The following is a 15,533-nucleotide window of genomic DNA, read 5'->3' as shown; positions in this document are numbered from 1 at the left end:
AACACACCAACAACACTTCCAAGTTTGCTAGCTTACTTCCAATCTTGCAAATCCACTTTGAGTGATCATCCAACCTCAAGAAATCTTTCTTATTTACATTAAGATATCTTTCTAATACAAGGTAATACTCATATTCAAACTTTGATTCAATTTCTATAACTTTAACAACCTTATTTCGAGTGGAAATCTTACTTGAACTTGTTTTCGTGTCATGATTCTACTTCAAGAACTTTCAAGCCATCCAAGGATCCTTTGAAGCTAGATCTATTTTTCTCATTTCCAGTAGGTTTATCCACAAAACCTGAGGTAGTAATGATCTTCATAACATCATTCTATTCATAAATATAAAACTACATTATTCGAAGGTTTAAACTTGTAATCGCTAGAACATAGTTTAGTTAATTCTAAAATTGTTTGCAAAAAAAAAGCTAATCCTTCTAACTTGACTTTTAAAATCAACTAGACACATGTTCTATATCTATATGATATGCTAACTTAATGATTTAAAACCTGAAAACACGAAAAACACCGTAAAACCGGATATACGCTGTTGTAGTAACATCACGGGCTGTTTTGGGTTAGTTAATTAAAAACTATGATAAAATTTGATTTAAAAATTGTTCTTATGGGAAAATGATTTTTCTTATGAACATGAAACTATATCCAAAAATTATGGTTAAACTCAAAGTGGAAGTATGTTTTCCAAAATGGTCATCTAGACGTCGTTCTTTCGACTGAAATGACTACCTTTACAAAAAAAACTTGTAATCTGTATTTCTGACTATAAATTTATACTTTTTCTTTTTAGATTCATAATCTTAAGTTCAATATGAAACCATAACAAGTTGAATCACTCAAAACGGATTTAAAACGAAGAAGTTATGGGTAAAACAAGATTGGATAATTTTTCTTGTTGTAGCTACGTGAAAATTGGTAACAAATCTATATTAATCATATCCTAGCTAACTCATATTTTATTATTCATGTATTCTAATATATTATGTGATCTTGGGATACCATAGACACGAATACAATGTTTTGACATATCATATCGACCCATCTATATATATATTTCGGAACAACCATAGACACTCTATATGTAGTAATGTTGGAGTTAGCTATACAGGGTTGAGGTTGATTCCAAAATATTATATATACTTTGAGTTGTGATCTAGCCTGAAGCTTGTATACACGAGGTCGTGGATTGATTCGAGATAATATATATTGCTTTATTTTTTGTAAATCTAACTGTGGACAACTAGTTGTAGGTTACTAACGAGGACAGCTGACTTAATAAACTTAAAACAGCAAAACGTATTAAAAATGTTGTAAATATATTTTGAATATACTTTGATATATATGTACATATTTGTTATAGGTTCGTGAATCGACCAGTGGCCAAGTCTTACTTCCCGACGAAGTAAAAATCTGTGAAAGTGAGTTATAGTCCCACTTTTAAAATCTAATATTTTGGGATGAGAATACATGCAGTTTTATAAATGTTTTACAAAATAGACACAAGTAAATGAAACTACATTCTATGGTTGGATTATTAAACCGAATATGCCCCTTTTTAGTCTGGTAATCTAAGAATTAGCGAACAGACACCCTAATTGACGCGAATCCTAAAGATATATCTATTGTGTCCAACGAGCCCCATCCAAAGTACCGGATGCTTTAGTACTTCGAATTCATCATGTTCGAAGGGAGTCCCGGAATGATAGGGGGTATTCTATATGCATCTTGTTAAGTTCGGTTACCAGGTGTTTACCATATGAATGATTTTTATCTCTATGTATGGGTTGTATATTGAAATATGAAATCTTGTGGTCTATTATTATGATTTGATAAATATATAGGTTAAACCTATAACTCACCAATATTTTTGTTGACGTTTAAAGCATGTTTATTCTCAGGTGAATATTAAGAGCTTCCGCTGTTGCATGCTAAAATATGGACAAGATTTGGTGTCAGCATGCTTGTATTATATTGTTTAAAACTGCATTCGAAATTTACTTTGTTGTAACATATTAATATTGTAAACCAATATGTATTGGTAGTGTGTAAGTGTGATATTTTTAGATTATCATTTCTGGATAATCTAGGTGGTGTCCTTTAAACCTTGTCGATAAAATAAATGTTATGGTTTGTTTTAAAAACGAATGCAGTCTTTGAAAAACGTCTCATATAGAGGTCAAAACCTCGCAACGAAATCAATTAATATGGAATGTTTATAATCAATATGAACGGGACATTTCAATAAATATCTTCGATATTTCTGAAGATATATTCATAAATATTCTTGTCCGAAATTATCTATCTCTTCGTGCGATCTGTGTTACATCATAAAAAAACTGTTTTAGTTTCTATCCTTCAATAAAATTTGAGTTTAAATTATGAATCATTTCTGGAGAAGTGTTGGGAGTTGAAGCATGAGTTAGTATAATATAATGATGCCGGGCCAACGTGATTATATTACAGTAAGTCATGATGAAATTTCTAATGGAACGTGATGATGGTTCACCGACCTTACCCTCATCATGTGCCATGTTACATAACTCTTTCATTCTACTTAATCTAATAGCATATCACTAAAATATTTCCTTGATATTTCTTTTCTTCTGTAATTCCAACAGTTTGCTAATAAATCGTGCTATTACATTTTCTTTCGGATTAGAAGATTTCTTTAAATTCCTTGAATTCCGAAAAATCAACCATGTCTACATCAAAAGTTAAGACGAATCTTTATTTTCTCATTTCACTCATTTGTGATAACTTCATTCGTACGCTTCGAGTAATCGAATTGTTTTATCTATATTAATAAAAAATAACAAAACTCTATTTATCAACTCAAATTCGTCATGAAAACATTTTTATTGTTAGCCATGACGACCTCACTCAAATTTCGGGACAAAATTTCTTTAACGGGTAGGTACTGTCATGACCCGGAAAATTTCAACTAATTTTGAACCAAACTCACGATACGATTTCATAATTCTGACATGATAAGCAAAGTTCGTTATGTTGCGTCTCAAAATTTTTGAACCATTTTCGTACATTCATTTAACCTTCGACCATTTCCGATTCACGAACAATTAATTGTAAATAGATATGTGTGTGTGTGTGTATATATATATATATATATATATATATATATATATATATATATATATATATATAATTGAAAATATAATTTGAAATATTATATGTTGTTGTTATTAAAATTAATTATGTAAAATAAAATAAAAATATGATATTATGATAATTATTATTTAAAACACATCTATATATATTTTGTGATTACGAATCTATTTAGTAAACGACAATAACACTCAATTGTCATTCGATCGATATTAAGCAAGTTAAATTCGAACTTATGTGATTTTAAAATAAACGGTGATCCAAAAATGAGTGATATAAATTATAGACTTATTAGAAATGTATTTAGGAGCTAATTATTAAATTTTAACACTTTTTATATTTTACTTGGGATCGAGCGTGGAAAATGATTTAAATTTTAGTTAATCAATTAATGACCAATTTTATACCATAATGACTGAAATAAATAAATATAATTAATATAAAAATTTGAGATTTTTCTGAGTATTTTTATCTGCCATCGAATAGCAACGGAGTATGATACACTATCCGCGAAAACTGCCGGCTATATGATTACAATTAAAGATCACGAGAATTGCATTATTTTACTGTAACGACCCTGGATTTTCCAAACGTTTATTTATTAATAATTGTTATTATTAATACGTGTGATTAAACGAATGTATGTTATTACATTTATATGTTGCCATGATTGCCCGTACTTGACTTTAATTGCCCGAAACGTCTTTGTGACACACGAAACTTTCATGAATAATATTTTTAGAGTATTATTTACATTCATGATTGATTTTATTAATCATTTTAATTAACTAAGGTTATTAGTTAGTTACTTGGGCTTTAATTGGATTACTTGAGAATTACTTGAACTTAGGCTTGATTAATGTTAATGGACTCTTGAATGTGGACTTATAAGCCCACCCTACATCTTAATGAACTAACTAGCCCATTCTCACATGTAAATATCACCTTAATATGAAACTAGTTAGTTATTTACATGAAGAATCTAGTTACTACATAATCCCCATGCATGCACCCATTTTAACCAACTTTAAAGGCTTAAACATGCATGAGACTAGTGTGTAAATCTCTCCCCTCTCTTCTCCCTAGAACCGTCGGCCACCCTTGGCCATTAGAGGAGTTTCAATTTTTTTTTACTACTTCATTTACTTGCATCCTCTCTCAATTACACACACACTTCAAACTTGCAACCTTCTTTCTCTCATTTCTCTCTCAAATTATAAGTAACAAAACTAAATGTTCTTCCTTTTCTCCTCTCCAAAACCGTGGCCTAGCTACAATAACATCATCATCATTCACTTGTTAAAGTTACTTGTTGGTTTGTTGTTACTTGTTTTGATTATTGTTTACTTACTAGTAGTTGTTGTTCTTTACTAGTTTCAAGGATCAAACTTACTAGCTTGTTCTTCCTTTATCTTGTATTTACAAGAATATACAAGAGCTTAAACTTTCTAGTGATGCTCTACATTTAATGTTAAAAGATTGTAAGTTCATGGTTGCAAAATCATACTTGTGAATCATGTTTGTAAACTTAAAAGTTTACATTCTTAAAGATCAAACTTGGGTTTGAATCTTTAAAGTATGAAACCCATGAACTTATTAACTTGTTTAATTAGTTTATTTCTTTATATTATGCACTTTAATTTCATGTTTGTTGGTTTAAATGGTCAATTATTACAAGTTAGTCTTGATCTCATACTTTCTTGAACTAAAATTAACTTTAAAAGTTCAAGAACATGTAAGTAAGCTTTCTTTATTTATAACTTGGTACACTTATGTTAGATCTAGACCTTTTACTGTTTCTGTGTCTGATCAGTAAGACCTGGGCTGCTGTAACCTTGATTTTCAGTTATCTCTTTTTGAGTAGATAACTTTTCATATAGGACTCGTCTTAATCCGAGTTACAGTTTAGGATTTATGGCCCTCCGATCGTCACTATGTCCATTTAACGTTGTGCTGAAAATTCTGACCTACTCGCACTTGGACCGTCGCCACGGTCAAACAAAGACGAGTTTGCTTCTGGGAATTTTACCACAACTAAAGGACTCATATACGGAGCCATAGCCACTGGTCTCACCTTATTTCAGTAGGTAGAGAGGCCGTGGTGACTGACCGAACTCAGCCTTTGTTTTAAACTCTTTTCATGAACGAAACTTACTTTACACCTTTTGTTTGATGATGAATGATGATGACCTTTAAGACCTTATTTACATACATTTAAACCTCTTGGGACGATTTACTGTCTTAGTACTATTTGACTTAGGTTGAGGACTTTCCGGACCTGCACACTTGCTTATTTTCCGAGTCATACTTTACCGCTACCTTATCATTGTGAGTTATAGCATCCCTTTTTACTTTAATTATTTTGGGACTGAGAATACATGCGCTTTTTACATTTTACATACTAGGAACGAGTACTTAAACTTATATATGTGTGGGTTATACAACGGCATAAACATTCCCTTTAGGTCGGTAACGTTTAGTCATTGGTTTTTGAACCGGTGAACGCGAATCTTAGATATGGATCCATAGGGTTTGACATCCCCACTCGGGCTAGTAGCGCTAGCATTTAACGAGTGTTTAATACTTTGTAAACATACGCACTTTCCAAGTGTACTTTCAGGGGGTATAAACGTTAAGTTAGTTACCAAGTGCCCACGGTTAACATATACTTTATCATACTGTTTTGAAACGCTCTTTGTAGCACTGAAATCTCGTGGCCTATCTTACATACTGTTATACTTAAACTATAGCTCACCAACCTTTGTGTTGATGTTTTTAAGTATGTTTTTCTCAGGTGCTTAAGGTTATTTGCTTCCGCTGTCGTGCTAGTCTTGCCGTAGACACCCGCTGCTCTAGTGTTATCACCGCATGAACTGTTTATCCTGCATTCATAACTTTAATACTTTTGAACTATGATTTGTAATGACCTAAGGGTCACGTACTATTATCTTTGCTTCCGTTCATAGAAGCATACTTTGGTTGTAAAACACTTGACGTTCGTTATGACGTCACCTTTTATCATGAATGCAAACGTATTTTGAAATAGCATATAGTGTTTGACCTTGTAATGATCCTGTTGTTGATGGTTCGTACATGGTGATTTAGTACGGGCCATCTCATTTGGTATCAGAGCATTGGTTGTAGGGAATTAGGTTGCATTAGTGAGTCTAAGACCGACCCGAGTAGAATTCACTAATAGGACTAATCTACAACTTGCTAGTTTACGTGTTTCTGCTGAACTTACTGCATGCTGCTGCTTACTTTTACTGCTACATACCGTATGCTACTACATGATTTCACTACTGTATGATATTACTTGCTTTCGATTGCATGCTACTTATTGTTATACATGATTTAAACTGTTGGCCTAATACGTGCTTGCTTTATGACTTACTGACATGGAAAAATTTATTTTTCCTTGTTCAGATGTTGGATACTCCACCTGCTATCATTTTGGGCAGGTCAGACTCGTCAGCCACCCCACCTGCTGCTGCTACCGACACACCGATCCCGGTACCCACGAGTGACCCCGGCGCTTCATCTTCCGTGACTAGCAGCCAGGCACCTGCCCCAGTGGTTACTTCTAGCAGAGCCCAGGACCCTTCGGAGATTCCAGCTCCATCTACCCCCAGACCCACAGGATCACAGCCCCGCTCCGGTGAGATTGTGATTCCCGCGGAGTTCGGGGAAGGTCCGTTCTGTAACCGGTATCGCCATTGGTGCCGACGCGCCCCTGATGGAAGTCTCATTCCGATCAGACCCGGTAGGTACAGACAGATGATGGCTGCTCGAGGAGAGCCAGTTCAGCCACCAGTGCAGCTACCACCGCATTATTCAGATGATTCTTCATCCGATGATTCATCTACAGACGGATCTAGTGATGATGACTCCGACGAGGAGGACCCTGATGCACCTGTACAGCCACCCTCCACCCCGCCGAAGAAGCGGTATCACTTCGACGGTACCATCATTCCGCGGATCAACGGAGGACGAGCCTTCACTGACGCGTTTGGTCGGCGTCGTAGGGTTACTGCCCGTAAGCGGCTTGTGCCGTATCCTGCCGACCCACTCGTGCGTAAGGCACCCCATTACGTACTGACTATTTCTGGAGCCGGACCATCTACATCGGCACCACCTGCACCGGCAGCACCGCCTGCCCCACCATCTCCCACTGTCGAGGAATTGACAAGGGAGGTGGAGATCCTCCGAGCTCGAGTTGCTGAGCTAGAGGACCAGATGGCCCATGTTATGGACATCCTTCACCCACCTTCACCGTAGGGCTTTTTTATTTAGATTTCATTATGTAATCTAGTTGTAGTTTTATGTTTCACTTATGTATTGTACGAACTTATTCAGATGTATGCAACTTATTATTTTTAATGAATGGAACTTTGCGTTATTTAATTCTTGCACGATGTTCTATTTACATTACTGTACGATGATTCTGTGGTATTTGTACCTAGATGCGTTATTTAATAACATGTGATGTTTTGATTCCATGTTGGTTACTATATACTGTATTATTACTATTTGAATACTGGATTTTGACTTGAGTCAAAAAAAATTTTGTTTAGAACATCATGGCCAACGGACGATCAACACCTACCACCGCCCAAATCGAGGAGATGATTGCCGAAAGGGTAGCCGCAGCCATTGCGGAAATGCAACCCCAAGCTCCACCGCCACCGCCACCACCACCGGTTATTCAACCCATTCGTAATTGGTGCACGTACAAGGAGTTCCAGAGCTGCAAACCACATAACTTTAGTGGAACAGAGGGGTCGGTTGGTCTCACTAGATGGTTTGAAAAACTTGAATCTGTATTCCGAGTTAGCAACTGTTCGGAGGACAACAAAACCAAATTTGATTCTTGCACGATGTCTGACGGCGCGCTCACGTGGTGGAACACAATGGCACAGGCACAAGGCATTGATGAGGCGTACGCTATGCCATGGGAAGAATTTAAGTGTTCTATGATTGAGGAATATTGTCCTAGGACGGAAATACAGAAGATGGAGATCGAATTCATGCAGTTGAAGGCCATAGGGAACGACCTTGACAATTACAATCGTAGGTACTTGGAGTTGGCTCTTATGTGTCCGACCATGGTCACCCCTGAATTCAAGCGCATGGAGAGATACTTGTGGGGACTTCCTAAGTCCATCAAGGGTAATGTCACCTCGTCCAAGCCACCCAATGTCCCCGAAGCAATGCGCATAGCGCATACTCTCATGAATCAAATCATCATTGATGAGCAGGAGAAGGCTGAGTTTGAAGCTGGTAGTAGTGAAAAGAGAAAGTGGGACAACAACACCAACAGGGGGGAGAACCTACGATCAAACCCCCGCCAAGAGGCAAAACAACAACGGTAGAAACCCCAACCCCAACAACAGCACCAACTCCAACCTAAACTACAAAGGCACACTACCGCAATGCAAGAGGTGCTACAAGCACCACACCGGGTATTGTAATGTTGTTTGTGAGAAGTGCCAACGGACTGGACATGTTGGAAGGGACTGCAAGGTCACCACTATGACGGGGAAGCCGAACACCAACGGGCCGAAGAAGTGTTATGAATGCGGGCAGACGGGCCATTTCAGAAATACGTGTCCAAACAAGCGAAAAGATGGCGGACCACCCCGTGGTAGAGCTTTCAACGTTAATGCAAGGGACGCCCGAGAAAACCCCGACTTGGTGACAGGTATATTCACTATCAACAATCTTTTTGCTTCTGTCTTGTTTGATACTGGTGCGGATAGAAGTTATGTATGTAGACATTTTTGCAATAAGATTAATTGGTCGTTAGTCCCGTTAAAAGAGAGTATGCTTGTCGAGGTCGCCAATGGAAAACTTGAGAAAGTTGACCATATTAGTCGTGGAGCTATTATCAACATAGCTGGTGCAGATTTCGAAATTGATTTGATACCCATCAAATTGGGAAGTTTTGACGTGATAGTCGGTATGTATTGGTTGAGCAAGATAAAGGCTGACATTATCTGTGGAGACAAAGCTCTTCGTACACTTCAAGGAGATGGTGAGCCACTGATCATTTACGGAGAGAGATGTACCTCGAAGCTGAACCTTATTAGTTGCGTGAAAGTGCAAAAGATCATGAAGAAGGGACGTCTTGCTGTCCTAGCGCATGTGAAAACGGTAGAAACCGAGGTGAAGAGTGTGAACGACGTTCGAATTGTGAATGAATTTTCTGATGTCTTCCCCAAAGAATTGCCTGGATTACCGCCGCCGAGAGCAGTAGAGTTTCAGATCGACTTAGTGCCAAGAGTTGCACCTGTAGCTCGAGCACCTTATAGACTCGCACCTTCCGAGATGCAAGAATTACAAAGCCAACTACAATAACTACTCGACCGTGGATTTATCCAACCAAGCTTCTCGCCTTGGGGCGCACCTATTTTATTTGTGAAGAAGAAGGATGGATCCTTCCATATGTGTATCGACTACCGTAAACTCAACAAATTGATGATCAAGAATCGATATCCTCTTCCACAAATTGACGAACTTTTTGACCAACTACAAGGATCGAGCGTTTACTCTAAGATCGATTTGCGATTCAGATATCACCAGCTGAGGGTGAAGGAAAGTGATGTGATGAAAACTGCGTTCAGAACTCGTTATGATCATTATGAGTTTCTCGTGATTCCATTCGGATTAACCAATGCACCTACCGTATTTATGGACCTCGTGAATCGTGTCTACAAGCCGTACTTGGATAAGTTTGTTATCGTCTTCATAGATGATATCCTCATCTACTCCAAGAGTGAAGAAGAGCATGAGCAACACCTCCAACTAGTACTTGAACTCTTGAGGCAAGAACAACTTTACGCCAAATTCTCCAAGTGTGAATTTTGGCTGAAGGAAGTCCAATTTCTGGGTCATGTTGTGAGCGACCAGGATATCAAAGTTGACCCTGCCAAGATTGAAGCTATCAGCAAGTGGGAAACCCCCACTACTCCGATGCATATTTGCCAATTCCTAGGTCTCGCCGGTTATTATCGAAGGTTTATCGAAGGTTTCTCTCTGATTACACGACCGTTAACCGCGCTGACTCACAAGGGCAAGAAGTTCATATGGGAACCCGCACACGAATCAGCATTCCAAACTTTGAAGAAAAAGTTGACCACCGCACCTATCTTATCTCTTCCTGAAGGTAGTGACGATTTCGTCGTCTATTGCGATGCTTCGAAAAGTGGTTTTAGTTGTGTACTGATGCAACGATCAAAGGTTATTGCCTATGCTTCCCGTCAACTGAAGATTCACGAGCGGAACTACACTACTCACGATCTTGAACTTGGAGCCATTGTGTTTGCACTCAAATTATGGAGACACTATTTGTATGGAACTAAGAGTACTATCTTCACCGACAACAAAAGCCTCCAACACATCTTCGATCAGAAGCAACTGAATATGAAACAGCGTCGATGGATCGAGACGCTCAACGACTACGATTGTGAACTCCGTTATCATCCTGGCAAGGCCAATATTGTAGCTGATGCTTTAAGCCGAAAGGAGAGGACTGCACCTCTTCATGTTAGGGCTCTAAACATCACCATCCATTCGAACCTCAACAGTCAAATCCGAGTAGCCCAAGATGAGGCTCTCAAGGAGGAGAATATAACTCATGAACATTTGAACATATTTGTCTCTCAATTCGAGGTTAGGGAGTCTGGACTCCGATGTTATGCCGGAAGAATTTGGGTACCTTATTATGGAGATCTACAGAACCTTATACTTGATGAAGCCCATAAGTCGAGATATTCGATTCACCCCGGAGCGGGCAAAATGTACCACGACCTTAAAGAACAGTATTGGTGGCCGAATCTTAAGAAGGACGTTGCGACTTATGTTGGTAAGTGTTTGACTTGCTCGAAGGTTAAAGCCGAGCATCAGAGACCTTCTGGTTTACTTCAACAACCGGAAATCCCACAACGGAAGTGGGAAAGGATAACGATGGATTTTATCACCAAGCTACCAAAGACGGTGGGCGGATACGATACCATCTGGGTTACCGTTGACCGTCTTACCAAATCTGCACACTTTCTAGCGATGAAGGAAACGGATACAATGGAGAGACTTGCTCAACTATACATCAAGGAGGTTGTATCTTGTCATGGTGTACCTTTATCGATCATCTCCGATCGCGATCCCCGTTTTGCTTCTAGATTTTGGCGTTCTTTGCAAGAAGCCATGGGAACTCGTCTTGACATGAGTACTGCTTATCACCCTCAGACTGACGGGCAAAGTGAAAGAACAATTCAGACCTTGGAAGACATGTTGCGTGCATGTGTCATTGATTTTGGAAAGGCTTGGGAAAGGCATTTGCCGTTAGCCGAATTCCCGTACAACAACAGTTATCACTCGAGTATTAATGCCGCACCTTTTGAAGCGTTTTATGGCCGCAAGTGCCGATCTCCTATTTGTTGGGCCGAAGTAGGCGAAAAACAAATCACCGGGCCCGAGGTAGTCTACGAAATAACAGAAAAGATTGCTCAGATTCAAGCTAGACTTAAGACTGCCCGCGATCGTCAAAAGAGTTATGCCGATCTTAAACGTAAGGACTTTGAATTCAACGTGGGCGACCGTGTAATGTTAAAGGTTGCACCTTGGAAAGGTGTGATCCGTTTTGGAAAACGTGGAAAGTTAAACGCACGATACATTGGTCCTTTTGAAATCTTGGAACGTGTTGGACCCGTTGCTTACCGTTTGGATTTACCAGCACAATTGAGCTCAGTACATCCTACCTTCTACGTGTCAAACTTGAAGAAGTGTCTTGCTGCACCTGAACTTATCATACCTCTTGAGGAACTTACGATTGATGACAAACTTCACTTTGTGGAAGAACCTGTTGAAATTATGGATCGTGAGATCAAAACTTTGAAACGCAACAAGATTCCGATCGTCCGAGTACGATGGAATGCTAAACGAGGACCTGAGTTTACTTAGGAGCGAGAGGATCAAATGATGCGGAAGTATCCTCACCTTTTCCCGACTCCTCCATCTACCTCAGCTTAAAATTTCGGGACGAAATTTTCTTTAACAGGTGGGTAATGTAACGACCCTAGATTTTCCAAACATTTATTTATTAATAATTGTTATTATTAATACGTGTGATTAAACGAATGTACGTTATTACATTTATATGTTGCCATGATTGCCCGTACTTGACTTTAATTGCCCGAAACGTCTTTGTGACACACGAAACTTTCACGAATAATATTTTTAGAGTATTATTTACATTCATGATTGATTTTATTAATCATTGTAATTAACTAAGGTTATTAGTTAGTTACTTAGGCTTTAATTGGATTACTTGAGAATTACTTGAACTTAGGCTTGATTAATGTTAATGGACTCTTGAATGTGGACTTATAAGCCCACCCTACATCTTAATGATTTAACTAGCCCATTCTCACATGTAAGTATCACCTTAATATGAAACTAGTTAGTTATTTACATGAAGAATCTAGTTACTACATAATCCCCATGCATGCACCCATTTTAACCAACTTTAAAGGCTTAAACATGCATGAGACTAGTGTGTAAATCTCTCCCCTCTCTTCTCCCTAGAACCGTCGGCCACCCTTGGCCATTAGAGGAGTTCCAATTTTTTTTTACTACTTCATTTACTTGCATCCTCTCACAATTACACACACACTTCAAACTTGCAACCTTCTTTCTCTCATTTCTCTCTCAAATTATAAGTAACAAAACTAAATGTTCTTCCTTTTCTCCTCTCCAAAACCGTGGCCTAGCCACAATAACATCATCATCATTCACTTGTTAAAGTTACTTGTTGGTTTGTTGTTACTTGTTTTGATTATTGTTTACTTACTAGTAGTTGTTGTTCTTTACTAGTTTCAAGGATCAAACTTACTAGCTTGTTCTTCCTTTATCTTGTATTTACAAGAATATACAAGAGCTTAAACTTTCTAGTGATGCTCTACATTTAATGTTTAAAGATTGTAAGTTCATGGTTGCAAAATCATACTTGTGAATCATGTTTGTAAACTTAAAAGTTTACATTCTTAAAGATCAAACTTGGGTTTGAATCTTTAAAGTATGAAACCCATGAACTTATTAACTTGTTTAATTAGTTTATTTCTTTATATTATGCACTTTAATTTCATGTTTGTTGGTTTAAATGGTCAATTATTACAAGTTAGTCTTGATCTCATACTTTCTTGAACTAAAATTAACTTTAAAAGTTCAAGAACATGTAAGTAAGCTTTCTTTATTTATAACTTGGTACACTTATGTTAGATCTAGACCTTTGGGTCTTGGATCTTCAAGATCTAACTAAGAACTATGTTCTACAACTTAAGATCTTGATTTTATAAGTTTATTTTCAAGTTATAACTTAATATTAGTTTTAAAGTTCATGTATGTGTTAGATCTAAGACCTTGATGTAACTTTGGTTCATCAAACTTCATACAACTCTTAAGTGAGTTGTACTACATGTCTTAGACTTACACTTGTGTCATAATAGTCAAAACTTAGTTAATATTACTTTTATAGTTCATGTATGTGTTAAATCTAAGACTTTGATGTAACTTTGGTTCATCAAAACACTTGCAACACTTAAATGAGTTGTGCTACATGTCTTGGACTTGCACAAGTGTTATGATGATGAAACCTTGGTTAAGATGATGCAAACACATCAACGATTTGTACACTTGAAGCTATATGCATCAAGGATGAGAACCGTGATAAGCATCGAACACCAAGAACCTACTGACCCTACTGTTTTACTGTTTCTGTGTCTGATTAGTACGACCTGGGATTCTGTAACCTTGATTTTAAGTTATCTCTGTTCAATTAGATAACTTTTCATATAGGACTCGTCTTAATCCGAGTTACGGTTTAGGATTTATGGCCCTCCGATCGTCACTATGTCCATTTAAAGTTGTGCTGAAAATTCTGACCTACTCGCACTTGGACCGTCGCCACGGTCAAACGAAGACGATTTTGATTCTTGGATTTTTACCACAACTAAAGGACTCATATACGGAGCCATGGCCACTGGCCTCACCTTATTTCAGTAGGTATAGAGGCCGTGGTGACTGACCGAACTCAGCCTTTGTTTTAAACTCTTTTCATGAACGAAACTTACTTTACACCTTTTGTTTGATGATGACCTTTAAGACCTTATTTACATACATTTAAACCTCTTGGGACGATTTACTGACTTAGTACTATTGGACTTAGGTTGAGGACTTTCCGGACCTACACACTTGCTTATTTCCCGAGTCATACTTTACCGCTACTTTATCATTGTGAGTTATAGCATCCCTTTTTACTTTAATTATTTTGGGACTGAGAATACATACGCTTTTTACGTTTTACATACTAGGCACGAGTACTTAAACTTATATATGTGTGGGTTATACAACAGCATAAACATTCCCTTTAGCTCGGTAAAGTTTAGTCATTGGTTTTTGAACCGGTGAACGCGAATCTTAGATATGGATCCATAGGGTTTGACATCCCCACTCGGGCTAGTAGCGCTAGAATTGAACGAGTATTTAATACTTCTTAAACATACGCACTTTCCAAGTGTACTTTCAGGGGGTATAAACGTTAAGTTAGTTACCAAGTGCCCACTGTTAACATATACTTTATCATACTGTTTTGAAACGCTCTTTGTAGCACTGAAATCTCGTGGCCTACCTTACATATTGTTATACTTAAACTATAGCTCACCAACCTTTGTGTTGACGTTTTTAAGCATGTTTTTCTCAGGTGCTTAAGGTTATTTACTTCCGCTGTCGTGCTAGTCTTGCCGTAGACACCCGCTGCTCTAGTGTTATCACCGCATGAACTGTTTATCCTGCATTCATAACTTTAATACTTTTGAACTATGATTTGTAACGACCTAAGGGTCACGTACTATTATCTTTGCTTCCGTTCATAGAAGCATACTTTGGTCGTAAAACACTTGACGTTCGTTATGACGTCACCTTTTATCATGAATGCAAACGTATTTTGAAATAGCATATAGTGTTTGACCTTGTAATGATCCCGTTGTTGATGGTCCGTACATGGTGATTTAGTACGGGGCGTCACATTTACTGTCTTTGTTATCTTACATCTACCTAAAACTCTAATATATATACATGCAAAATATACTTGATTCAACCAACATCCCATTCCATCTATCTTCAACTTTCATCTGCTATCACCACTCAACCAACCTCACGACACCACAAACGGCCACCTTCAACCTCCAGTATCCACCACTACAATCATCATCGAACAACCTCAAGCTACTCATCTCTCTGCTAGATGAGACCACCATTAAATAACCAAAAACATACTGCTACTTCTACTCCTTAATGATACTCGAACAGACCCAAGAACCCATCACAAACCCGTTTTC

Source organism: Rutidosis leptorrhynchoides, chromosome 2 (assembly GCF_046630445.1).
Source record: "Rutidosis leptorrhynchoides isolate AG116_Rl617_1_P2 chromosome 2, CSIRO_AGI_Rlap_v1, whole genome shotgun sequence".
In the NCBI taxonomy this organism is placed as follows: Eukaryota; Viridiplantae; Streptophyta; class Magnoliopsida; order Asterales; family Asteraceae; genus Rutidosis; species Rutidosis leptorrhynchoides.
Note: the sequence above shows the minus strand (reverse complement) of the source record.